Here is a 27,233-nt window from a genome sequence, read left to right on the forward strand (position 1 = left end):
AATGGCCTTGGCTGGCAGTGGGTTCTCTCTGCGCCAAACCCTCCTGTCTCCCTCCCTCCCCCATGGCTCTGCCTGTGCCCAGGGTGAAGTGCCCGGATTGCGTCTTCTCCTACACCATATCACTATGGTAGTTACTCATCACTTTGAGACATTTTTTTCCTCATCCTATTTTCATTAACAATCATTCCATTCTTTTATTCCTTATTGGTCTAGATCTTCTATATTTAGTTATAAAATTGATCTTAAAAATAGTCCATTAATTCTCTTTTTGTCTTCTTCCCTTTCTTTTTAAAATATTTTCCAAGAGATAGGTATGATAGTTAAAAACGTTTGGTTACAAATTATAGAAAATGCGCAAGTTAGTTTAAACAGTGGACATGTTTTAATGGTTTATATTACTAAATGGTCCAGAGAGACATCGTCAGGCAAAGCTTGATCTAGCAATAAAATTATGACATGTGGGACTTGGCTTATTTTACTTTCTCTATTTAGTATTTGCTTTATTTTAAAGACTAGTCCCCATTACGACCCTAAGATGACTGCCAACTTCTTCAGTGTTCTTGTCCATCAGGAAAAAGAGAATGACGTTTTTCCCCAGCAAAATTTTAAGATTCTCTTTGGTTGGATGAGCTTAGGTCACGTGCCCCTTTGAAAAGTATCTGGCCAGGAGAAAGAATGCATTGAATGGTTTAACCTAAGTCACATCCTCTAATCCTGGGGCTGGAAATAGATTCAGTTTTTCTAGAACTTCATGAATCTGAAAACAGATCCTGGGCTGATACAGAAGTGAGTAGGGAGAAATGTAAGCTGAGGAGGCCACTAACCAAAGACCAATATAACAGGTTAGAAAGAGATGCTATACTTGTGTAAAAAGCTGCAGTAGCCAAATGCTTAAAGATTTTTTTTTCTATTTGAGAACTAGAGCACATGCTGTTTAAACCAAATTTGATGTGTCTAATGTGATACAAATTGACTTTCATCAATAGGCGTGAAGAACAATCATTACCCTTGAATTTTGTGATTTTTTTAAAGCATTGAATTCTATACTTCAGTGCTCTCATGAGGGAAGCTTTTTTGTTTATGTATTTTAGCTATTTTCAAGATACTCTAAATTGAAACAGAGAAATGTGTTTTTTTCCTTCTAGTGCAAAATCGAATAAGCAACAGTACACTACAGGAAGTCAGTCTAGCCACAGCAAATCTGTACTTGTTTTTGTGAGAGAGGATGGGAAGAATGAATATTTGCCCGGTGGCATCAATTTCCTGTTTAATGTTCTCCAAGAGGCATTTGGAAAATGCCCAGCAACACAGATGTACGTAAATACCATGCATAACTTGTTTTCATGAGTGGAAAGAGGAGTCTGAAAAATCATGACAAGGCTGGTTTATTCTCACCTCCTGGTAGAATGGTAGTTGGTGAGTCACCCTGCCTTGAACTTAATGATCTGGAGGATGGATCATTCCAGAGTGTGGCACTGGAATGATGAGCAGTACGAGAATAGCGTGACATACAGCTTCTTAGCCTAAGTTATTATTCATTTCAGGCTACTTTCAACCCCAAGTTGGCTTGTGCTAACTGGAGGTTGCCTTCAGTTTACCTGTAAGAAGTGTGAGTATATATATATACCAGGATGGTTTTCTAAAACAACTTCCTTTCCCCCAAAATGTGGTTCCTCTCCCCACCCACCCCAACAAACAGAAACCCATCTGTATGATTTATAGACACAAATTTGTTTTCAAACCACAGAAAACATATGTACCACATAGCATCTGTCAAGGTGTGGGCAGATGTGTTCTCAGTTCTGTAGTCATATTACCCCAGATGACTCACACACCATTTTTGGGCATATTATTTGAAGGTCATGGTTTGATTGGAGAACCAAACTTTTGTTTTTGTTTCAGCAGCTAACATCCAGGGCTACTATGTAATTTAAGGACAGGACATAGAAAGAAAGATTCAGACACAAAGTATCTGTGCCCTAACTTTTCCTTCTGAGCCACTTTGTCATAGAAGACAAGATGAGAAATAATAGTTATGAATAGTTATGATCTATTAAGCACCTACTTAGATGCTTAGGAAGGAAAGTGTAAGGAAGGCCTTCTTACGAGTATATCACAAGACTAATCCTCATAACACCCCACTATTTGTTCCATATCTTCCTGTCTTGTAGACAAAAAAACTGTAACTTAGAGAAGATAAACTGCTGCCCAATGTTACTTTAGTACCTAGTGGAGTCGAATTCTAACCCAGATCTGCCTAGCCCTAAAGCCCATGCTCTTTTCTTAAATTTAGAACTTGTTAATCTAGGTAGGATTCACGGATGGGCTTCAGAAGATTCTCAAGAGCCTAAAATTGAATGCAAATCTGTAACTCGGTATATATGTATATATGGCATTTTTTCTGGGGAAAGTATTTAAGATTTTACCAGATTTATCAGCTGTGTTTCCAGAGCCTGGCACAGTCTTTAATACAGCAGGCACATGATAAATATTTGTTCAATGAACAATATGGTTCATCAAAAAAGTATTAGTACCACTATTTTTATTACATGCCTGTGTTGTTATAGCTTGTCCTATTATCTGTCCTATGGTTTAATAGATTTGAATTTCTAGTACAGCTGACTTTGTTTTGGATATATAAATTCATTCTTTTAAAACATTAAAAATTCAGAATTTAGTTGATAATCCATATGAAACTTTTTGATATATATATTAAGAGACTGAATATTTTTAGACACTATTGTCTAAAGATACGTTTTTTGTTTTTGTTTTTTTCTTAAACAGAGCATACTAATACAAAGGACTGGACTAAACCACTATAAAATAGACATACAATGTGAGCTACAAATGCAAGCCACATTTGTGATTTAAAACTTTCTACCAGCCACATTTAAAAACAGTAAAAAGAAACAGGTAAAACTAATTTTAATCATACATTTTATTTAACTCAATATACCCCAAACATGATCATTTCAAACTATAGGTAATATTAAAAATTATTAATGAGATATTTTACATTCTTCTTTTTATACTACGTAAGTCTTGGTAACACAATGTGTATTTTACACTCACTTCAGACTGGCTTTATTTCTCATGCTCTGTGGCCAGGCTGGCTCCTGGCTGCTGTATTGGGCACTGCTCATGGAGACTCACTCAGGTGTTTGAATGAGGTGAACAATGCTGACGAAGGGTGGAAGAGAATTCAGCAGGTTTGGGCAAGTAGGGAGACACCTCGATAATCCCAGATACAGTGACGTTAGGTTAGGCTGCCAGCTCATGCGGCCAAAATTGTAGCTTTGCAGGTGATTATTAAGACAGACTGTAGAAAACAGTGTAAAATTCAGCGTTTCAGAGGAAGTCTTTTCCTATTCCCGCAGTTACCTTCTTTTCTTGGTAACAGACCTGCAGACCCAGGGTGCCCATTTAGGGGAACATATGATACAGAGTGACTAAAGTTACGCCCAATAATTACAATAATTTTGTTCTTTTAACCACACCTAGAGCAAAGGATCTGTAAGTATTCTAGTGAGTTGCTTGGGCAGTCTCCCGGCCCCTTGGGGGAGAAAGGCAGAGTAGAGGTTCTGGAGTTGCAATACTCCATTTTACAGATGCTGGAGGCCACAGAGAGCCTGAGGTCACAGACTACAAGGACAGATGAAGCCATAAAAGAACCCAGGGAATGTTGTTCCTCACTCTGCTCAAACTTTATTCACAGTTCTTTAGGTGCTTTTTGAGACCTTTCTAAGGCTTTTCTACCGGGTGAGGTCCTATTCTCCTCCTGGCCTACCCCTCCTAAGTGAGATTAAACACTTAAAACTCCTTCTGCTCCCAGGCAGAGCAGCTTGGATTCCAGAAACATTTTGATGTAAAGTATCTTTCAGAATTACATTTCTTCTTCTAAATTTTTCAGTTAACCAATATGACAAACATAATATTATTTTCTCCCTCAGATACTTATAATCGATTTGTGAATTTACATTTTGTTTAGCAAAAGTACCATGCCGAAAATTCCCAAGAATTGAGAAGTTATCTGAATTCATGTGACATAGTTTCATTTTATCCCTGGCCTGAAATTAAAAGCATGTTTTATGCAAATGGTAGGCTATATTTTAAATTTTAAAGGAAAAAAAAATACAACAACTCATATAAAGACCTATACTACTAAGGAAAATAGAGATATTGTTTATTTGGGAACCCTCAATTTTAACCTCATAAGCTCCTGATAAATTATGAAACATTGACAAGGTTAAATTGTCAGAGTAGAATGACATCCTACACTCATACAATTATTTGCTGGGTGAGGCGACAACATGTTTGAACACAATCCACCATCACTGTTACCACAACTATCAATATCACTGCCAACACCACCACCACCACCACCACCACCACCACCACCACCACCATCACCACCACCACCACCATCACCACCACCATTACCACCACCTTTGTCACCACCGTCACCACCACCACCACCACCACCACCACCAACATGCCTCTCCTCCCATTAACCTTCAGGTAGTTGGGCAAAAGACCTAAGGACACTCTGTTTTATGGGGAGTTTCCTTTCTTCTCAGGGCCATGTTCTCCCACAGGTTACTGGGTCATGAAATGGTATGAATTGGAAAGTGCAGTATTTGTTAACCACTCTACAATCCAAACAATTTCTTGCTCCTTGATAATGATGCAAAATTATTTGCTGAGGTAGACACTGACTAGCCTAATAGAAGAGTCTAAGAAAGCAATTAACTAGGAGGGTGAAAATACAAGTCAGACATGACTGTGGTTGAAAATCATTGGGGAGTAATGAGACAGAAATTCTTAGGACTTAATTTATAATGGAGAGCGTAAGAGTGTGGAGGAGAGGATGGGTAGGCGATGACTATGTTTCCTGCATGGGGTACAACCTGAGAATAGTGAGGCTGATCCTACAAAGCATATCTGAAACCTCATCTAAGAATTAGTCACTACTCATGGTTGATCATTAACTCTGTGCTAGTTAATTTCTAAGATTGCTTTTGTAGCAGAAGAGTGCCCTGCTCACAGCCAGTTTACAAGCAGAAGCAGTTAGGAGAATGGTTCTTCAACACATGTGATCTGGAGCAAGTTTTTTAATTTTCAGAGCCTCGGTGACTTCATCTGCAAAATGGGGATAAAGCTATATAAATTAGAAAATGCATACATAATTCATTACATAGGATCTTCAAGACATATTAGGAATGATCATAATGTGGCCCTTATCTCTATTCTCATAAGAATGCTTGCCTTATCGCTATTAATCGTCTCTATATCCTTATGAAATAGGTACTATAATGATCTCCATTTTACAATTGAGGACACTCACGCTAAGCAAGGTTAAGATCACCCAGCTTGAAGAAAGATTTCTCCTACAATACTTTTCACTGTTGGGTGCAACTAGATTTCTGTAATATGTAAACTGTGTAATTTGCTATGGTTTAGACATCAATGGAATATGAAAATTATCCAAACCCAAAATATAAACACATATAGAAACACTCACTAATATGAACCAACTGGGCCATTTCAAAGAAAGTGAAGCTTTATTACTTTCAAGTACATACAGTAACCAGAAAAATGACTTACAACTGCTGGCAGGTCAGGTCTATATTTACTGAAGAGATAAAGGCGATTAGCGTATCTAAGAAGCTCTGGTCTTGCATACACTTGGAGTAGAGTGTTTTATAAAAGAAATCTCAAGTGTTGGAAAACAAATGATTTTCTTTGGTAAGTAAATGTTTCCTTTAAAATATTATTTATACTATTTATTTACTTACTAAGCCATTTTTTTCATAGATAGTACAAAAGTACACTCTAGCCCAGTCCCTGCACACATGATAAAAAAATTAGAGATTAAAAATGTCCAAATTAAATGTTAAAATTTTTGATCAGCTTAATGTATTTGTCGTTTAATTCTTTAGCATACATAATGTTCTGAATAAATGTAAACTTCTAAAATGTTTTTCAAATATTACAGTTATCCAAACTTTATTAAAAAAGACTTATTTTGGTATTAATAGGAATGGCATAGTATAAGCTATGTCCTTTGTTACTGTAGACAGCTTTTGAGGAATACAGTCTTTTCGTAAATGAAATATTTATGTCATTTATAAATACTCTTTATAGGAGAAAATGGAAAAATGGAGAGAAAAGCATTCAGACTACAGTCTTGGACAAAACTAGTACTAAATTTGCCCTCAGTTACAGACCTGTGACTTCATTCACTTTGGTGTACCATGCATGGTACCAATCTGGATGTGGAATCTCTGAGCTATTGCTGTTAATCCATGGAAATATTTTAGTGTGATGCGTTCTCCTCAAGAGTTAATGAACTGTTGCAAAAAGAATAATGAAATTTATTAAATATGGTGGTCCTGAACCATGCCAAATATTTTGTGGTTTTGTGGGAATAGCAAAGGTAATTATTGGTATTGTAATAAGTGAGGGTCTCAGCAAGTCCCAGCTGTTGAACACATGAACATTACTTGGGAGGACAAATAGTAATGTTTTTCCATCTCTACAGTACGTTCTGCTCTTAATATGTCTGCATAACTACAATGAACAATTAATGGGAGTTACACACAGAGAAAGGAGATTGAAGGACTACATTTCTTTTCTACTGCCTAACTGAAACTTCATTTGGTTGATATCTGTCCAGAGTTAAATTTTCCATGTCACATAAACTCTGTCAATATTTTAATTCCATTTCGATAGGATGTATTTCTTTATAAAAACGAACCAAACATTTGTAATAAATTTTTTATTAGATGGTATCTGGATTTTACTGCATATTTTTGTATACGTAACTAAACTTAATGTTCAACAAAAAAACTTTTAAGCATCTGCTTTTTGCCCAGGACTATCTGCATAAGCAAAGGAAAAGCACCAGGCACTGCCCTTCAAGAAGTTTAATTCTGTTACAGAAACAAGATATATTTATCCAGAATCATAGATATACAGAATTGAAAGGGACTTCAGAGATGATACAGTCTTGGAACTATATATTCAAACTCCAACAGAGAGTTAACATAAACAAGTGAATTACCCGGGACAGTTGGGCACCATGTCATGTCAGAGAGTCCCTCCCCCTTCTCAGTGGGTTTGCTGCCATGCAGAAATGTAGTTCTCTTGTTGTCTGATCTGTTGATTTGTTGTTGTTGTTGTTGTTGTTGTTAGAGAGGGTAGAATTCCCTCCAATCCAAGTTCTCTAAGAATGTCCTAATTTTTAAACATTGCCAACTAATCTGAGTCTTACTAAGGCCAAATGAAACACATCTGTGGGCCTTATTCAACCTGTGGGCTGCCATTTTACAATCTCTGGTCTAGACTAACTCTTCCATTTCACAGATGTGGGAAATGGCCTGTCCAAAGTCTGGAACTGTTCTCCAGGATTCCTAGTCCAAAGTTTTCATCACTTAACCACACCTCTCAACAAGAAAATAATTAGATGACTCAAAAAGAAAAAAGAAATGTAGTTATAAAACAACATGTTAAATTTTTTTCTAAAAAGCACAAAATAACATGAAAATGATGGTGGTAAATCTTGTGGGGAGGAGAAATAATAGAGTGAATTTGAGAAGGCTTCAAGAAGGCTTTGAGGAGACCACTTGAGCTAGTCCTTAAAGGAAATGACTGATAAAAATTAATAAATAGGAACAGTAAGGGGACTTCGGTAGAGGGGAATAGAATGAAGAAAACATATAACTAAGAGTATGCAAATGGACAGGCCAAACAGCACAGAAAATGGATTGGCCTAATCAGGGAGTACAAATTATGTCACTGTAATTCTTTTCTTGAGTTCTGACTGTGGGCCAGGCACTGTTTTAGACCCTAGGGATACAGCTGTGAACAAGAAAGCCAAAGTCTGGGTTCTTATGGGTCGTTTTTTCCAGTGACACAAATAGATAATAAACAAGTAAAAAGTAATACAAAGTACTATAAATAAAATAAAACTAAGAGATGGACCAGTAGCAGCTGTGAATGTACATACACAGGGAAGGCCTCTATGAGGAGATGGCATTTGCACTGAGTCCCACATGATGGGAAGAAGCCTGCCATGCAAAGAGCTTTCAAGGCAGAGGGCAAAGCTACTGCAAAGGGCCCTGGATGGGGAGGAACAGAAATGAGTGAGCTATAGCAGAGTGAGCTGTGGCAAAGGTGGTAGGAAGTGAGGTGAGAAAGACAGGCAGATACTTATTATGCTTTGGTAAAGAGTCTGGAATGAAATGAATTTTCACACAGGAAGTGCATAATTTGATTAAAAATGGGCAGTTTCCAACAAGAAGTTAGCAAATTTGATAAGAAAAGGAGGTAGATATTGGAAGTTCTTAACCAAAAGCTGATGAAATACATTCAGTTTTGGGGAGATGCTGTATATGCCAGTGGGCAGAGGAACAATGATGTAAGTGGTGGGTAAGAGTCTTCTATCTGCCGAGTGCAGAATGGGTTGGGGTCAGGAGCTCTGGGTGAAGGCTGTTGGACAAGTCCAAGGTAAAAAGCACAAAGCCCCTTTGTCACCTTGGGTTTGGAAAAGAAAAATAGCTTGCTAGAAGCAGGCATCCGTCCTATATCAAAGTAATAAACACTAATATGTTTTACTATAAGAAAGTGTTCATTCGAAGCCAAATTTAAAGAAACATAAAGCTTAGACTCAGTTGGCTGGCTTCTCTATACTATTGATGATTACTTCATGTTTAAATGTAAATTTGAGTGTTTTTCGAGAACCTGCAGCCTCTCCACAGTCCAGGAAGGCTGATAGTCCTGAACTTGAATGTTCTGAGTTTGAAAACAAAGCAAAACAAGAATTCAGGCAGAATTTTAAATCTTAACTCTTAATGTAGCACAGCCTTAATTTTACCTTTTAACAAAAATTAAAAAAAAATTTATACCCACAAATATTTATTGAGTATGCAAGAATGAAGAAGACATGGCCCTGCTCTCATGAAGCTTACAATTTAATCAACAAAAACGAAATTTGATAAGCTCTTCAATAGTAGAGGAATAACTGCTTTAACAGAACATACAACGGGCTAATTTAAAGAAGAAGCAATTGATTGTTTTGTAGTAGCATCCTTGGCCATTGTCAATTCCTCTTAAAAAGAAGAATCAAGTTTGTAAACTAAATGTAGTAGAAACGATCAAGGACCAATTTTGCCATTCAAAATGCCCAATTGTGCCTTTCTTGAGGAAATTCTGAGATAATTAGGTGATTTAGGGAAATTCTAAAGGATCTATTTCAACTATTTTTAAAAGGCTTCCGATTTTTTGTTTTGATTTTGAGAAAAATCACTGTTGCCTTTGTAAACTTTAAACATGTTCATCCATGCTCATCATGAAGAATTCAAACAATGTACACACAGTATACATAGTACAAATACGAACATGAAAAAATTTGCCTCATTTTCCATCGCTTCATAATGATTTATCATTATTAAAAGAAGAACAACATTATCCAGATGTTTTCTAGACATTTACACAGATAGAAGGGTACAAAAGGAATAGGAAGGTAAAGAATAGTTTTATAATAGCGCTGTGTTGCTATTTTTAATAAAATCTATTACATTCAATTGTATCTGAATTTCAATAGACAAAAAGGAAAAAGAAAAGGCAAAAATAGAAGGGAATGAAAGGTGGAATTCTGGTGTTTTCTGTCAGAAAACACCAGAAGCCATTAGACTTTGTCCTCTAGTGCCATGCTGCTATATGCTAGGTATACTAACCTTTATGACTTAGTAGGTACTTATTAGCTTTTTTATGTGATGTTAAGTTACATGTTTAACATTTCATTGTGATGGATTATCCTCATTAACCTTCCATGTTTAATCCAATTCAGTTATAACATAAGATTGCTTTCTATCATGAGAACATATTTTCCATTGATATATGCTAAAAACTAACAAAGATAATGTAGAAGTAGCAGTCCTCTGCATGGTTCTGATATACATGAATTTCAGTTGACACATTTTAATTAAATAACACAATCCCCCCATAACATAGTTCACATTTTAGTTACTGTGCCATCCGGTATATTAACTGTGAGGAATTGCATTAAGTACAAACTTTGCTCCTAGCGTTTCAGTACACAAATCATTAAGTAAATAACAGATGTGCATCACGATCCATGACCAATCATGTCACTTCCTCTAAAGTCTGTATGGTCACCTCGCATCTGTGATTCAGTTCTCCCACAGATAGCAAAGTATGTAGTTGCATTGACTCCTTGTTTCTCAGTGATAAACATCCATGACGTTTTACAGAATGGTTAATCGAAAGAGTGAATTAACCAACAAAGATGAAAGTGCACCAAAATAACAAAAAGAGATAATACAGGAAGTGGAATTCAAATCCAGTGTAAATGGAGTTACAGAAGAAATAGCTGACCATGGAATGTTGACACTGCTACAGTGTGAACCCCTCCAGATATGCAGCCAGACACACTTAGTGAAGGCAAACTTATCGACATTAATGAGGAAAGTGGCTGTGATAAAAAGGGTGACTATGACCCAGAGGAAGTGACTCCAGGAAAATACTTCATATTAAATAAACTCTTAAAGATATTGCATGACATTGGACATGCAACAGATAAAATAATAGAAGCTGATCCAGACTTGGAAAGAAATAGAACAATTTTGCCAAGACGTAGAAAAGATGTATGGTTAGTTATGTCATGAGAAGAAGGCAAGTACTTTTGAAATCACCCTTGACACATTTTTACAAGGAAGTAAAATAGTCGAACCCTCAATTTTCTAATGTTTTAAGTTCTAGTTTACTCAGTGTTAGTTTTTAGTATTTTCTTAATTTGCCTATACATTTGTAACTGGCCTTACAGAGGTTTTAATGTTTTCACAAAACTTTCTAAAGGGCGTGAAATAACCATAATTTTTCCTATTGATTATTAAGATCACTTTGCGTGGCTTCAGCTTGCATAGTCATGTGACAGTCCCACACTACCATTAAAAGTGAGATCTGCCTGTACTTAATATATCATGCAAATTAGCACTGAAATACATTTTGTCCCCATTTTGTGTACTTGACTCCTCAACTGAATTTTAAATTGCTTAACTGTGGAAATAAGGCAAACCCTCTACGCCTTCTATACTATCTACTCTACCTAGCATAGCACTGACCGTTTGGTAAATGCTTACGTAGTAGTTACTGGTTTACTAATTAGTTATTCTTATGCTGAATGATAGGGTTTTTATAAAGTATGAAGTCATAATAGTAAATATGATTCTTTTCATTAGAGTGTAAGCTTTACCCATTTTATTTTCCACTCTTATGGCTGCCGGGTTGTATCCTACCAGCCCGGGGTGCACTGGTCCTGTTGGATGATGATGCAAATGGTGGCCTGTGCGTTTGCTCTGTGCACAACCTGTGCAGTCTCACAGGCAGCCCTGATGCCCTCCCCTAGTGCCTAGAACAATGCCTAACAGGCCAAAAACACATGGTAAATATTTACTAACTGAATTTAATTAATAATAATTACTAGGACTGGGCACTGTATATTACTTCGTGCCAGATGTTTTTCATACATTGTCTCATTTTATCTTTACAACAATCCTATGGCCCCTGTTTTACAGATGAGAAAAGCTTGGCTCAGAGAGATTAAGTGACTCACTCAGCAAGGGCATGCTACAGCTGGAATATAAATACAGGGCTATTGGAGTCTAATGTCTCAGCCACTGCACTGATAAAAAACTGACATCAGTGACATAGAACGATGTACAAATGCATTGGAGAGAAAGAGATGATGCAATTAAAAATCTCTTTAATTTCATTTCCTTTCTATCAAGCTATTTCGACAATAGCTTAAGAGAAATAACAATACATCTATTTTGAAATGAGAATATCTTCATTTATTCATGTTTGGGTCACCTGCCTCATTTTGGGAAGCAAATGACTAGTGACAGCAGGTTGATATGAGAGGACACGTTCGACATTTGCTGTCAAATCAGTATAGATAGTATTTCTCAGAGCAGGATTCTCCAACTGTGCATCCGAGAATGTTCCAAACAATTTCCCAGTGGGTTCTGAAGTTAGACTGACTGGATTTGAATCTGATTCCATCACTTTCTAACTTTGTGATTGCGGCAAGTTGTTTAAATCTCCACATCACTGTTTTCTTGGGTATAACTGGAGATAATATTGACCTCACAGGGCTGATTTCATCAGTGGCCTCTTTAGTCTTAGGTAAAGGGAGACAGTAGGGAGAAAGTTACGTTTGTCTATGGTTCCCAGAGCTGGCTGGCCTAAGAGGTGCGGGCTAAGACGCTCAATACAGCACCCCAGGAAGGCCTGAACTCGGCGCTTGCCTCCTGTGCTGAGATGTGCTGTGGAGACAGTGAGGCCTGCCTGGCAGCCTGGCGTGGATGATCATTTAATAAGTTCAGAGAAGGGTGTGGAGTTGATCCAAGTCAACCTCCGGCTAGTAACACTTGCCTTGAGAAAAACTAATGACCCTAATTCAGTGGTTCTCAAATTTAAGTGTCCATCAGAATACCCTGGAAGGCTTGTTAAAGCATAGGTTGCTGCACCCCAACCCCCGCAGAATTTTAAATTCAGGAGATGTTGGATGAGGCCCAAGAATTCACATCCTAACAAGTTTCCAGGTCCTGTTGATGCTCCGAGGACCACACTTCCAGGGGATTCCTGCCCTCCTACACCCCAGAGAGGCAGGCCGTATGTGTGACTGGGACATCATATTCTGTACCTGTAGTTGTCTATGTCAGGAAGAATGCTAACAATGAATACAACATCCTGCACCTGTGGGGAAAACCCACCTGTACGTACAACTTCTCTCAGCTCCAGAGAGAAACTTAGAATGCTGGCTTTCCATTGAAATCCAAATCATAGATGAAATGAAGAATATAGGAAATTGGAAACTACGCTCACACCTCTCCCTGAGCTATATACCAACCCAGGGCCTGGTCTCCTCAGCCAGGATCCCTGCATCCTCCTTAATTAGGTCGAACCATAGAAACTGGGCCCAGGTTGCAGGCGGGACCTGAGTTATCACAACTCCCATGTTTTCTCTAAAGTGGTACCCTTCCTCCTGGATATTTGTGTGGGATGCCATAAAAATTCCATCTGGGGCTTTCAATCATACTGCAGGCAGTTAAATATGGCCCCGAGGAAAAAAAAGTCTTGGAGTTTCCCTTTGTCCTAGCCCCAGAAGACTATTTCATTTCTACTCTATAGACAGCTAAGAATACGGTACTTTTGTTCTTGAATGCATTCTGAATTGTGTCCTTTTTCTCCCTTCCTACTTCCTGAAGGAAAGTCAATGTGCAGGCTTGCTCCATTTGGTGCCTATGATCTTGTATCACCCTGTCAGAGCCCATATTGTTCTCCTTGGAAGTTTTCTTGATGTCTGGCTGGCACCTAAATCTCCTTTCTCATTGTGATACAATCTCCTTGACTGTTTTTTTCCCCTTCCAAACATCCCTACGGCTGCTGTCTCTTTGCTTTCTGGAATTCAGGGCTTTACCAGTCAGGTCAAACTAAATTATGCTGCAATAACAAACAACCCTGATATTTCTGTGGGTCACAACAAAAGTTGTCTTCTGATTCATTTCAGTTTCTCATTCATGTTAATAGCAGGTCAGCTTCAGTTCTGTTCCATGTCATCTTTATTTTGGGACTTAGACTAAAGGAGCAAGCCCTACCTGTGACACATTAGTCACCTTAGAGCAGAAAGAAAAACAATGGAAGAACCATGCTATGGCTTTTTTTTTCTTTTTTAAAGATTTTATTGGGGAAGGGGAACAGGACTTTATTGGGGAACAGTGTGTACTTCCAGGCCTTTTTTTCCAAGTCAAGTTGTTGTCCTTTCAATCTTAGTTGTGGAGGGTGCTGTTCAGCTTCAAGTTGTTGTCCTTTCAGTCTTAGTTGTGGAGGGCACAGCTCAGCTCCAGGTCCAGTTGCCATTGCTAGTTGCAGGGGGCACAGCCCACCATCCCTTGTGGCAGTTGAACCGGCAACCTTGTGGTTGAGGACGCGCTCCAACCACTGAGTAATCCAGGAGTTCAGCAGCAGCTCAGATCAAGGTGCCATGTTCAATCTTAGTTGCAGGGGGCGGAGCCCACCATCCCTTGCGGGAGTCGAGGAATTGAACTGGCAACCTTGTGGTTGAGAGCCCACTGGGCCATGCGGGAATTGAACCGGCAGCCTTTGGAGTTAGGAGCATGGAGCTCCAACCGCCTGAGCCACCGGGCCGGCCCCATGCTATGGCTTTTAAAGCTTCTGCTAGAAGTGTCACATGTCCCTTCTGCTCACATTTCATTAGTCAAAGCAAGCCAGAAAGCCAAGCCTAATATTGGTGCGTGGGAAGTATAATCTTCTTTTAGTGTAATCCCTCCTATAGTATAGCCCTCCCCTGTTGGGAGGAGCTGGACTTGTATTTGCTTTAGAAAACTGATACAAATTGAATTCTAACTTTATGGGCATCTAGGAGATCCAAGTTCGTAGTGATTGGCTTCACCCTTCTCTGTTTACTTTTGCAGCCTCCCTGTTTTCATTGTCCACTGTACTCATTTTCTTTCTGTCACTTGAGCCATAATCAGCTTCTTTAGACTCTACAAATGATCTTAAACCATCTTTGGTTGCGAGGCTGAGAAAGAAGAAAGAAGTGAAGCAGGAAGAAAGAGGAAAAGAGGCTACTTAAGAACCTTAGACCAACATACTTCCACAGGTTAGAAAAAAACTTCGCTCCTGGGGAAAAGTTCATCTGCCCTGCTTGGCAATGACTAATGACATTACCAATCGTCAGTGGCCATTTTTAGTCACTGGTCATGCTTATTGTGGTTGTGCATAGATTTGAGGGTACTTTATGGACACTCTTGACTCTTTTGTGTCAGAAAGTACAAAGGCTGCGAGGCTGTTGCAGACCTAGTAAGAAGACACAAATGGCTGTGATGGAAACAAAAGTGGAGAGAAGAAGCATTTTAAATGAGGAGAAAATGATGAGAGTTGCATGTGTGTAAGGGATGAATTGTTTCACAGAAGGAAAAGTTCTGAAGGACAAAAAGAATCAGGCAGCAATTGAAGAGCTGGGCTTTTGCAATCAAGAGTAATCAGCAGGAGATGAGGCGAAGTGATTAACAAAATGGAAAGCCTGGCCCACGAGTTAGATGATCAGAATCAACACAGATGTCCTTTAGCCTGTGTTAATTCAGGAGAAGGCCAAGAGTTTGTTTGAGACCTTAAAGGCTAAATATGTTTGTGGTAGACCAAGGCCAGGCCTGCCTGCAAAATAAGTGGAAAACTCCTACACCCTGCTGCCCAGGTGTAGATAAGGCGAGATGGCCCCAGGCTGGGCACAGCAAGCATTTCAAGGTCTGGAATCTGGACATTAGCCTGAATGCAGCGGCTTGCTAGTAACTACATTTTTGCCTTATATGGTAATATAAATTGTTTCAGCTAATGTGGCTGGAGGTATGGAAGATAGTGAGCCCACACTTCTGTGCTCCCCTGACCCCCCAGACTTCTCACTCTTTTCAGGCTGCCAAAACCATCAAATTTATGGCATCTCTGAAAAACAAAGGAGGGAATGGCAAGCTGCCTCTGCCTTACCTCATGTCTCTCCTCTGCTCTGCTTTACATGCTGCTTTGGAAATGAATCAAAGTGCAGCATCTTTGAACTGAAGACACAATGTCATTCTTGCCCATTCTCTCACCTAGACCAGACCCCATGTTCTGACTGCACGGGGTGAAAGTGCTGCCAAAGAAGCTCTTGTTAAAAGCCATGCGTGGTCCATTAGTTCAAGGCCTGGCCCCATCTGCACTGACAAATGAGTAGTAAGTGCAGATATTCTATCTCCTGAGGTCAAGGGATTACTGCCTCAAGAGATTTTCACTTATCTATTTTGCAGAAGAAAATGCCCAATAGTACATATGTGTCAGCAGAGAGGACAAGTGCATCTAATTGAAAAGTTTTGAGAGCCATGTAACTCCAGTTAGGTAGAAATGTGTTCCTTTATTATAAGCTTAAACTCCTCTTAGTCACACGAGACAGTGGTGATGGGACCCAAATCCCACCTGCCTGGCCCCTCCCTTTCCCTCTGAAAGCCTCTTCCCAGGTACCTTGACAAACCCCAGGGCTCCTTACAACAGTATGAACAGCACTGCCCTACCTTATGCAATGTTAGTAAGATATAGCCCAAATTGGGACACTTTTCAACATGAAAGGGAGCACGACTGGTAATTATGCCGGACAACAGACATCACCTGGGACGGTCCTGGGAAGACTGGGATTATAGTCATCCTATGGGTATTCTGTTCCCACTGCTTGCCTGCCCAAGGCTCCTTCCCAAGGGATCCTGTGCAGTCCCCACTCCCTGCTGGAGACGCAGCCTCCAGTTCATCAGGCTGACCCTGCGCCACCAGGCTGGAGTCTAGCTGAGCACATGCCCCAAGGCTGGTAAGTAACCCGAGGCTAGTGACTCTGGGGGAGACTTTGATGAGGCTTGGCTGGTGTGGAGACAGAGTCCCAGAGAGCAGTTTCCAGGTTCTCGGCCTCACATGGAGAGGTGCTGGCTCGGGGAGTAGATGGCCATCAGCTGTGACTAGCTGGCCATCAGTTGTTACCGGTTAGCTATTAGCCACCGATATAACTGCCGTGGCTACACTAGAGGGTTGGTTGGTTGGCAGAAAGAAGCAAATGGCAGATTGCAGCTCTTGCTTCCTGTATCTCCAACCCAGCCGCCAGCGAGAATATAGAGGTATGACCCCCAATCTATGGCTCTGTTGTTGTTCCTTTTTGGCCTCACCATATTCTGCATTCTTGTACAGGGAGCGGGAGCAGAGATCTTGCATGGCAAATCTGGACATGGCAAATCTGGTCAGGCAGATTTTCTCTTTCATGAATTGGAAAGAGAGACCAAAAGAAGCCAGGGTGCAAAGGATTCTATTTTTTGTTCTTTTGTCTCCACACTGTTAACATGTGGAACACACTCCCACTGTCTGTAACATCTGTCATTACACTACAGTTCTCAACTGCTAAGGAGTGGGGAGGGGAAGCAGCAATCTAAAAATCTCCAACAATGTCTGCTAAAACCACAAATGTAATTTCAAATCTAGAAATGACCTTGACCAAATAATTTCAAATCTAGAAATTTATCCAACACATATATTTGCACACTTGCAAAATGATCTGTGCAGAGGCTATTCATTGCAGTAATGTTTTACTAGCAAAAGATTGGCTCCCTCCAAAAAAAAAAAAAGAACCCTAAATGTTGATCAATAGGGAACTTATTAAGTTATATGTTATTAAGTATGTATCCATAAAGTGTAAAAAGTAAATGTACTACTAAATGGAATGACCTTCAAGATATACTAGGTGAAAAAAAGCAAGGTACATTAAGTGAAAAATATACTAGAGTATATAAACAGTATGCTACAATTTGTATAAAAAGTGGCACAGCAAATATATGATGATGGAAGGAGAACTGACTCTGGCTGGTGAACACACAATGGGATTCATAGATGATGTAATACAGAATTGTACACCTGAAATCTATGTAACTTTACTAACAATTGTCACCCCAATAAACTTTAATTTAAAAAAAAAGGTGGGGCAGAGGAAATGTGTGGTTTTGCTTGTATAGGCATAAAATAAGGATAAAAGATTGCCTCTGGGGAGGGAAATTGGATGGCGGGGGAATGAATTGGAGAATTTTCACTGTGCACTCTTTTATACTTGTTCAATTTTGAACCATGTGAATTTATAACCTGTTTTGAAAATTAGTAAATAAAACTAAAGGTCTGGGATGCATAACAGCTCTTAGGTAGGAAATATTTTTTTAAAATTTGCCTTAGAAATATTAACTCTATTCTTGCTAATAGGGCCACTAGGATCCCCTGCGGCACGTGGGACTCAGGAACATTGAGATCCCCTGGGACTGGCACTTTTGGGATTGGGTGATAAAGGCCTGACTATTCAGCAAACATGTGCTAGGCACTATGGGGATTCCTGACATTAATAAAAATAATTTACAGTTGAACAACAATGTGAATATGCTTAACAATACTGAATGTTACTCTTAAAAATGGTAAAGATGGTAAATGTTATGTTTTCAAAAAATTTTTACCACAATTTAAAAAACAAGATAATAAAACAAGGAAATTTTTAAAAAATGTATTTTCAGTCTACTTAGAGCCTGGATATAGTCCAGTGTTTTACCCTAGATGATGCTTGACAAATGTCTGATAAATGGAATAGAACTGGCAGAAGAGAGAATGAAAAGAATAAGTTAAAATATTAGGTTGGTGCAAAAGTAATTGCGGTTTAAAAGGTTAAAAACAATGGCAAAAACCGCAATTACTTTTGCACCAACCTAATACAAAAATGGAGTGAAAGCATTGTTATGATAAAAGGATAGGCCAGGGCTGAAAGAGAGTGGAGGAAGGGCGCATGAGTTCTGACCAAGGATATGTGTGTTGTGATGGAGAAGAACAAAATGAAGGCTTTGGGATCTCCCAGTGCTGGGATCCATTCCTGGCTTCACTCTTTCTGGCTAAGTGACTTAATCCCTCATTGCTTCCTTGTAGAAAGTGTTGATAATATCCACCTTTCAGGGCTACTGACCATTGTAAAGGAGGAAACTCAAAGCTCCTAGCGAGATGCTGGGCACATAGTGTGTGCTTCACATATGTTGGTGAGTGAATGAGAGTTTTGAAAAATGAATAGAAATTTGATAGTCTGGAAAAAGTCTCAGAAAACAGCACTTCAATGCAAAGGATGATTATAATTGGATGAGTCAAGCAAGAGAAGCCTTGAGATTTTCATGAAAATCTAAAGTAACTCTTGAATGTGGCTAAATGCCAGTGTAAAGACCTGGGTCTCCTCTTTCCTTTCGTTTCTGCTCACTTTCTTCTTTTCACTTCTTATACTTTTTCTTTAATCCTTCTCCTCTTTTCCTTCCTCCTCTATTTTTTCTTTTCTTCTTCTTCTCCTTCTTCTTTTTTTTAATGTCAGAAGATAGATTCTATTCTGAAGACCATCATTACTTTCCCAGGTAGTCTTAAGAATAGTACATAACTTTCCTGAAATAGCACAGTCTCTCATAGGAGTTAAAACCTGGAAGGAACATGATTTCCAGTTTAAAACAGGGAGGACAGTTATTTGCCCCACCGAGACAAAGGAATAACGATAACTGTGTCCTGAGTGCCTGCTGGAAGCCTCACAAGTAGTAGTATGATGCCTCACAATTGCAAGGTACATATTAATCCCATTTTATAGATGAGAAAAGTCAAACCTAGAGAGGTTAAGCGCCTAGACTTTAGTAGAACAAGGATTTGAGCCCAAGTCTCTGTTCAAAGATTGTGGCCTTTCCCGTGTACTCTCTTCCCTCCCCAAACTCTTTGATTTTCTCTGGTCTCTCCTCTCTAGATGGATAGTCATGCTTGCAGTCTTTAGTTCTGGAAGCAGTAGTTGTGTTTAATAGAAAAGAGGGATTGGGATAGATTGTCTGTATCAATGAGAAAAATGACAATAGTATTACTAGCTCTTCATTCTGAGAGTGGAATCTTATATGTCGATGCCAAAGTTATTAACAGCTTATTAAATTTTAAAGTACATGAAAGACACTGGGATGCCTTTGAGTCCACCAGATTCTCATAATGATTAATCCCGAGCCAGTGAATCCTCCCCAAATTGTTTTGTTTTTAATGTCCAAGGTCCTGTAGCTGACCTCTTTCTGTTATTCCTTTTGCTTAAACCTACTTATGCAATGAACAGAATTATCACCAGGAAGAAAAACACGGAGAGTCCATCCCCACACTGAGGAGAAAAATGTATTGTTTTGAGGATTTAACAGCTGTTGTATGTATTTTATTCATTTATTCTTTTAGTAACTTAAAGTAATTATCAAGAAGCCTGCCTGCTTTTAGGCTGGAGGCCTGCTTTACATGCTGGTATGTATTCTTTAGTAGGTCAAGCATGATTTGCAGAGCTCAATGATGCTTTTTAATTGAACTGTGAACATGTCTGAATACAACTGTAATTGGAACAACTTCTTTGGGAGTTTCTTTGCTTGTAAGAGAAATGGTTTAAATATGATAGTGTACAGCTTCTTGATTACTGTTTTTAATTTTTATGAAATGCTTTCTCTCTGGCCTATGATGTTCTGATATAACTTTACGATTGGTGTACACACACACACACACACACACACCCCTATTTCTTAGCACATTTCTAAGATAATTTTTTTCTCCTGGAGGAAGATAAGGCTCTTGAAAGAGGAGGAAATTCATGGGTTCTTTGCTAGGATTATAGAATATTTGTCCAAAGCTTTCAGTTAACAGATAAGGAAAATGAAACCCAGGGAGGCAAAGTTACATACCCAAGGTCACACAGCTGGATGGTCACAAAACATGGTTGGAATCCATTTCTTCTGACTTTCAGGCTGAGATAGGGTAGATTGATTGATCAGAGGGAGCAAGCCTTACAACAATTTATGGAAAAAGTGCCACTTTGAAACAATGTTCCCTTGCTCCCAGCTACGTTCTGCTCCCTCTTCAGTTTCCTTATCAAGCATTTTTGGTTGAAACTTATAGTAAGGAATATTCTGTGCCTTCAGCCTTTCTTTTTTCCTTCCCCAACTCTACTCCAATTCTTACGTGTATTGCAGCTTCTTCCTAGTGGGAAAGTATTTTACAAACCTGCTCAAAATTCAAAGGAGGTCATTGAATGAGGCATTGTCTAATGCAAAAGACGATGGTAAAACTGCAGACAGCAATGGAAGAGAGCATTTTATTTTTTAATTATATTAGTTAGGCAATGTTGGTTGGGAGCGGGGAGAGCTTAGTTGGACGAGTGGTCCTTTGCCTTTAAATAATAAACATCTAGGCCACTGTCAATCAACCACCTAACCATACAACCACCTTTCTATAAAGTCAAGCTTAAAATCCATGGTAAAAGTGAGAACTATTATTTAGAGGATTGCCCTTTAAGCCTGTAAAACAACTAACATTTTTTTTTTTTTGTAGTTCTTTACAGTTTACCAAGTACTTGCACATCCATTTTCCTCTTTGAGTCGTAAACAACAGTGTGAGCTTGGTAAAGTAATCTGTGTTGTTATTTAAAGGGAAAACAGAGGTTCAAAGTTAGAGAGACTTAGAGTAGATGCAAATCTAGGTCTCTCAATTCTATAAATCCCATGTTCTTTTCATTTCACCATTGTCTCCTCCCAAACGCACAACAGTAAACCTTCACAATTTTAGAAATTGGGGAAGCTGGGCCAAATTTGTTTAGAAGGTGTAATGGTTAATTTTATGTGCCATCTGCAACAGGTTCAGGCTGCTGTGCAAGCTGTTCTACTGCTTGAGCATATGATCCCAGAAGGTTATGTTGATATTATTTTAAGACACGATTGCCAGGATGCTGTGGCAGGGGGGTCAGAATGTGGGGCACAGATATGCACACTGGATAGAACCTGGTTGGTTTTGGATGGTACAAATATGATAGATAGTGCATACTTGCTTATTTACTCTTTTATTTGATGAATGCTTCTCTCTGGCATACATGCACACAGATTTTATTGATGAGAAAACTGGTATCTGTGGGAAAGTGGGTTTCCTAATTTAAAACCTCCGTATGAGACTTGTCTCCTTACTCAAAAGACCTGAAACGTCCTCTTCTGTTTTGTTCATCTTTGGGCCAGGAAAAGCAAAGAAGAAATATTCCTTTCAGGCAGCTCAGTCCTAAGGAAAGAGAAGGGAACAGGCTAGGCTACTCATGCTGTTACTCTATCCCAACTCAGATGTCACCTTATCTTCCCTGGGGCAGAGTAAATACGGCAGCCAGAGGAGTCAAAATTATTACATTAATGGAACTCCCTCCACATGGAAGGAGACATCAGGAGTGGAAAGAAATGTCCCACCCCGTGATAAGTTAGTGACGATTACATGACTTAATGTGGGTGAAACACAGCCCAGTCTAGAGTCAGTACTTGATTAATGGAAGCTCTTTTAATTAGAAATCCACTGACTCATTCCTGGTCCCAGCTCCTCCATTAACTGTGTGATTCAGAGCAAGAGATCACATCTGTCTTCTCCACTGCTGAGTCCTTAGAACCCAGAGTGGTACCTTGCATAGCACTTACAATAATAATATCAACAACAACAATAACAATGTTTTAAAATAATTAATTATCCTCTCTGAATATGTTTCCTCATCCATAAAATGAGATATTTGATCTTAGTAACATTTAAATTTCTTCCTAGCTCTAATTATCTAATTCTATAAGAGTTAGGGAGAATTGGCAAGTCTGATACACCTCCGTGATTTTTTGTTGTTGTTGTTTTATAAAGACAAAAGGATTTGCTGTCAGTATTGGCATTTAGTGTTTCTACAATGAAATCCAATATTCAGAAAGGGCAATTCATTCAGAATAGTAACATATGTATAATTCTCTAATAATGTTAGGGTTAATTAATTTTTCTCTGTCTGCCAACTATCCTGGTCAATTTTAGTAATAATGCTAGCATTTTCTTCCATTCCTTATAATTTTTTAAAGAAAACTTTCATTTTGGGGTGATAAAAAGCATATCTCTATTAGTCAAGTACCCATAGCTATGCTATTATAAGGTCTTCTCACTTTAATTAGGATTTTATGGAAAAACCCAATGTCACAAAGCATTCAGATAATTGTGTTAGAAAATAATCTCTTCCTTGCCCACTGGGCCAAAACCAAAACCATTCTTCAATTGTTATCATACTAGAAGTGAGAAAATAGGCTCAGGTACTAATATGACCAGATATGGAGCTTGTAAATAGTTAAGCCTAGTTCTGAGCACTTTTTAAGATGCCTTTATATCTTATTATTATCTTATAAGTGACTGGTACTTATAACCAAGTGCCCCATCATCTACTAAGCAGCTATAAAGTTTACATGCTCCAGAAGAGGGCATGCACAAAACAGTTGAATTCAGAACTTTTTCATTAGACAATATAAAATTTCTTATTTACATTTGAACATATTTGCCAACAAAAGCAAATATCATAAATCTAAAGTGAACAGCCTCAAAAGGCACAGTGAAAAATACCACATTAAGTGAATGAATTCAGCAACTCTGAAAACAAAGGTTCTTAAAGACTCAGATCTCCTTTATGGCCTGCTGTTTCAGTTTGGAGTCTAAAAGACTATCTGTCTACTTTGTGTCTGACTTATTTTCCTGCCAGACAGGAACTGGAATTTGAACTTTGCTCTCCAGGAGCCAAAGGCCAACTAATTTAGAAGGAGACTCTCAAAATCAATGATGGTTTCTTCTAGTTGCATTAGTTCTGTCTAAAGTGATTAAAGGATTTGATTCTCAGATAACTGTGATCCTTATTGCTATTTTTACAAATCATATTAATTTCTATACTTAGTTCTGATCACTTATAGCATTCCTGGGGCAAGTCTGGATTCATGCAGCATTCCAACCCTGAGTGCCTTTTCAAGTTTCCAATGGAGTGCTGTGCTGGTGAGTGATGATACCTTTATTGTAGTAGCCCCAAGGTGTGGAAGTTGTTTCCTGTGGCCTAGACTCAGCCCAACCCCTCCACTTGTTGAAACATCTGCAAATACTTTTTTCATTTCAGAGGCATCTGACCAGAGCTAGCCTCCATCTGGATTGCTTCCTTTTTCCTGATTGCTCGCATAAAGCATCAATAATCTGGGAAGGCATTTAGCAAGACAGAAACTGGGAGGGTCTAGGGATTAGAATGGAGCACTTGGAGGTTAGTTCTTATGGGATTTCTCTCATACACGTTCATTAATTGATTCATTCAACCATCATCATGTACTGGGTGGTACCAGCAATGCAAATAAGCTGCTGAAGTTGCTGTCCTTAAAACAGGACACAATCTATTGCATGCTGCATTTATCATCTCAAGATAGGGAATTATATTAGTATATAGTAATAAACTATATATTTACCAGTGTCTTCTCTGTCTAAAGTTCCGCAATTGCTTTAACTCTTATCTTTGGTAGGTATAAGGTTTATGGACTATTTTACTTAATCTCTTTGTTTCCCCACCTTGAAATTACGTAAAATTGAAAGCAATACTTTCTAAAGACTTTTGTAAGTAATAATAATTAATTAATACCATGGGAATCTTTTCTTGATAAGCAAAATGATAAATTGTGCAGTGCAATCATATTCCTTCATATTTCATTTGCTTTAGGCCTATATATTAAGCTACAAAGCTAACTGCTTAGCTATTGTTAGAAGAGACTATATTTTAAAAGTGTTAATGCAATTGGATTTTTATGCTTATATGAAATGAATTCCAAGTTTTAAAAATATATTTATATTATGCACACATTTGCGCATTTTAATTATATTTTAACTCTTTTTATTATAATCGAATCATAGGACTATCTAATTAACTGTATCCTGGGAGTTGTTGAGCAATAATTATACCTTCAAATCACCAGGAGATTTAAAGGTGTATATATAGGGCGTGGCCCATCCACCCAGGATTTCAAAACCACACAGTTCATCACGTCCTGTTGGGGCGCATCTATTTGCATGTCTCCCCTGCAGGAGTTTGAAATAATCAGGTCACTACATCCTGACATTGCTGTCTTTATCACTTATTGTTTGCAGCAGGACATAAGGTCAACAGACCACAGGCAAGGTAGCAACAGGAAAAGGAAAATGCTTTAATACCCAAAGCCATCCTCAGGGTTCAGCAGGACATATATCCTGTATCAAATCATCTGATATCAAAGCCTACAAATGAGCTCGGCCAAAGGGTTGAGCCATGCTGTCTGACTGTATCATGTTCTCTAGTTGCAATGCAATACTGAGGCAACCTGTTGTGAGTTGACAGTTCTTCCAAGATTGCTAAAATTGAAAAGGCAAGTTGTTGTTCTATCAGTGCTTCCTTTTTTGCTGCAGAACGTTTCACGCAGCACCATGCCTCAGCTAGTCTTCCCTTTGGACATCTTGGACGCTGATAGGTGTTGGTTCACTTCTCCTTCCGCCTTGGCTTCTTCCCCTTCCCCGATGCTCCATCTTACGATTCATAACAAAGCAATGCTATTAAATACATGAAAATACAAGTAAAGGGGATAATGGGAGCTAGTTGTCTTAGAACTCTGAAGAACAAAGAGAGCCACTGAGAGTCTGGGGTGTTTTGTTCAAATTAGAAAGACACCCCTTTCTGAGGTATATGTAAAACACGTTTTCACAGGTGAATCTACCGGCTAGAGTTCCAGACCTACTCACCTCCGTTGCCAGGCACTATTATACAGTCAACAAACTGCACAGTGTATGGTGCCTTGGCAAAAAGGAGCATGCATAGCCGTAAATTGATGGAGAGGGCATTAAGAAAGATGAGGGCAACTTTGATATGGAGAATGATGGCAATCAGGCAGTATTGTGTGGTTTTGTCTTAGGATTTTCTCAACAGAATAGACTGATTAAGGCTGGTATCTTCCTTCTGATGCAAGTTAAAACCACTTACCACTCTGTGGTGACTTTTTCCAAGAGATTGCTTCTAAAGACCAGGGCCCAAAGATGTATGTAATTTATTACTATTATTATAGTGATCTGCATTTAAATAGGGACCAAAAACATTTCAATATTAAGTCACTTTGTTCACTACTCCATCCGCATCACCTAGAACAATGCCCGACACACAGTAGGTCCCTTAATAGGTTGACTGAGTAAATCTCTAATCCTAGACTTTCAGTCATTGATCAATAGGAAATGACACCAAGGTCTCTCGTCTTTAAGATTCCACAAATCAAATTAGGAATTAATAAAAAATTAGTGTTCTCCTTGGCACTTCATCGGCCAGAGGTCTCACCATCACCACAAATATCACTCAAATACTGATTAATTACAAACTTCCATTGCACATCATGAAATATTTGTCCACTGACAGTGAAACATCTAAAGCCAACTATTTTATGGAAGGAGGCAGCCTCCCACACTATATTTCATTACTTGACAGACTAAGTGTAAACAAAAAAAATTGGTGGCACAGTTGTATTTAAATATTAAACTTGTCATAATAACCCAAATAAATTTTTATTTATAATAATTGAATATATTATCTTCCTCCAAAGATCTCAAAGCACTTTTGGTGAGTAAGGAATAGTTCCCCCCATACCTCTGGTGAAGTGGGTACGCTACAAGCATTATTTCCATCATACCAGGATCACACCTGAGTCAACTATCGGGCTGGAATTACTCATTCATGACACTTTAGTTCACAGCTTTAATCCATCAGAGTACTGCCTACACATTCATTCACTCATTTATTCCTCCCTTCATTCAGAATATTCATTTGATGCAGTTTGTTAGGCAGTTAGGCTCAGTCTCTATTTCCCTACTCAACTCACATGATATAAACATTACAACCTGTAAAAAAAAATTCTCGTAACACGTTATTTAAAATTCAGGGTAAAATTTTTTCTGCACATGGTGATTAGTCATTGTTTCATAGTGACATACCTACCAGTGAGTCACACATATACCAAGGAAATGACTGAAATACAAAAAATTTAAAGATATACTTCTCTCTTATGTTACGGATATTAATCGTGTTCATAAGGCTTATTTTTTTCAATGTTTGTCTGGTACAGTTAAATACTTGCGTGTTCTGTGTCTAGAAGTTTCTGCCATGTATTATATAGTTGAGTTGCTACAAGATGTTCAAGACCATGAAAAGATGAATGTAATGGCTTCCTCGTGTCATGGTCTGAATTTTCAGTTCATTTGTCCTTTTAAGTAATCTTACTGTTTGTACCGACTCTCTTACTGAATTCACAATTATTCCTCTCACCAAACCATGCCTTCAGACTTGACTGTATAAATTCAATTTCATGCACGCATATGCAAGCCGTGTGCAGTTAAACGAAGTAATATAAACAAACTAAAGGCACATTTTAATGACCTTTGAGTTCCACGTTACAGTGGTTTGTAAACGGTTACCTACTGTGCACAGTGTAAGACACTGATTCAGAGGTAATATTCAGTGTGCGCCTCGAAAATCGGTTTGCTCACAGATTCCAACCCCCCAAGTGTGCAAGTTGCATTTTGTAATTTTCTTCTCGGGCTCCCCCACCCCTCGCCACTCCGGGAATAGTTCCCCACAGCGACCGCCGGCAAGAGGCTGATTGGCTCCCAGCTCCCTCTGCCGGACTCGGCCCGCGGGGAGGCTGCGGCCACCGCCACCTGGGCAGAGCCGGCGCCTGGCCCAGGCACTGGCTGCGTGACAG

General features: G+C 38.8%; 1 long non-coding RNA gene across 2 annotated transcripts; it reads left to right on the top strand.

Annotated features, from left to right (window-relative positions):
- Positions 1 to 19,737: 19,737 nt before the first annotated feature.
- LOC148754747 (uncharacterized) lies at positions 19,738 to 26,770 on the top strand. 2 transcript variants are annotated; one of them, XR_016019888.1, is made up of 4 exons: positions 19,738 to 19,837; positions 21,307 to 21,358; positions 23,387 to 23,481; positions 23,600 to 26,770. It is a non-coding gene; the product is annotated as an uncharacterized LOC148754747 (long non-coding RNA). The 2 variants fall into 2 exon arrangements; XR_016019887.1 differs by having other exon boundaries at positions 23,403 to 23,481.
- Positions 26,771 to 27,233: the final 463 nt, after the last annotated feature.

The sequence above is a fragment of the Rhinolophus sinicus genome, chromosome 17 (genome assembly GCF_057876585.1).
Source record: "Rhinolophus sinicus isolate RSI-liver-muscle chromosome 17, RSI-T2T, whole genome shotgun sequence".
Classification (NCBI taxonomy): domain Eukaryota; kingdom Metazoa; phylum Chordata; class Mammalia; order Chiroptera; family Rhinolophidae; genus Rhinolophus; species Rhinolophus sinicus.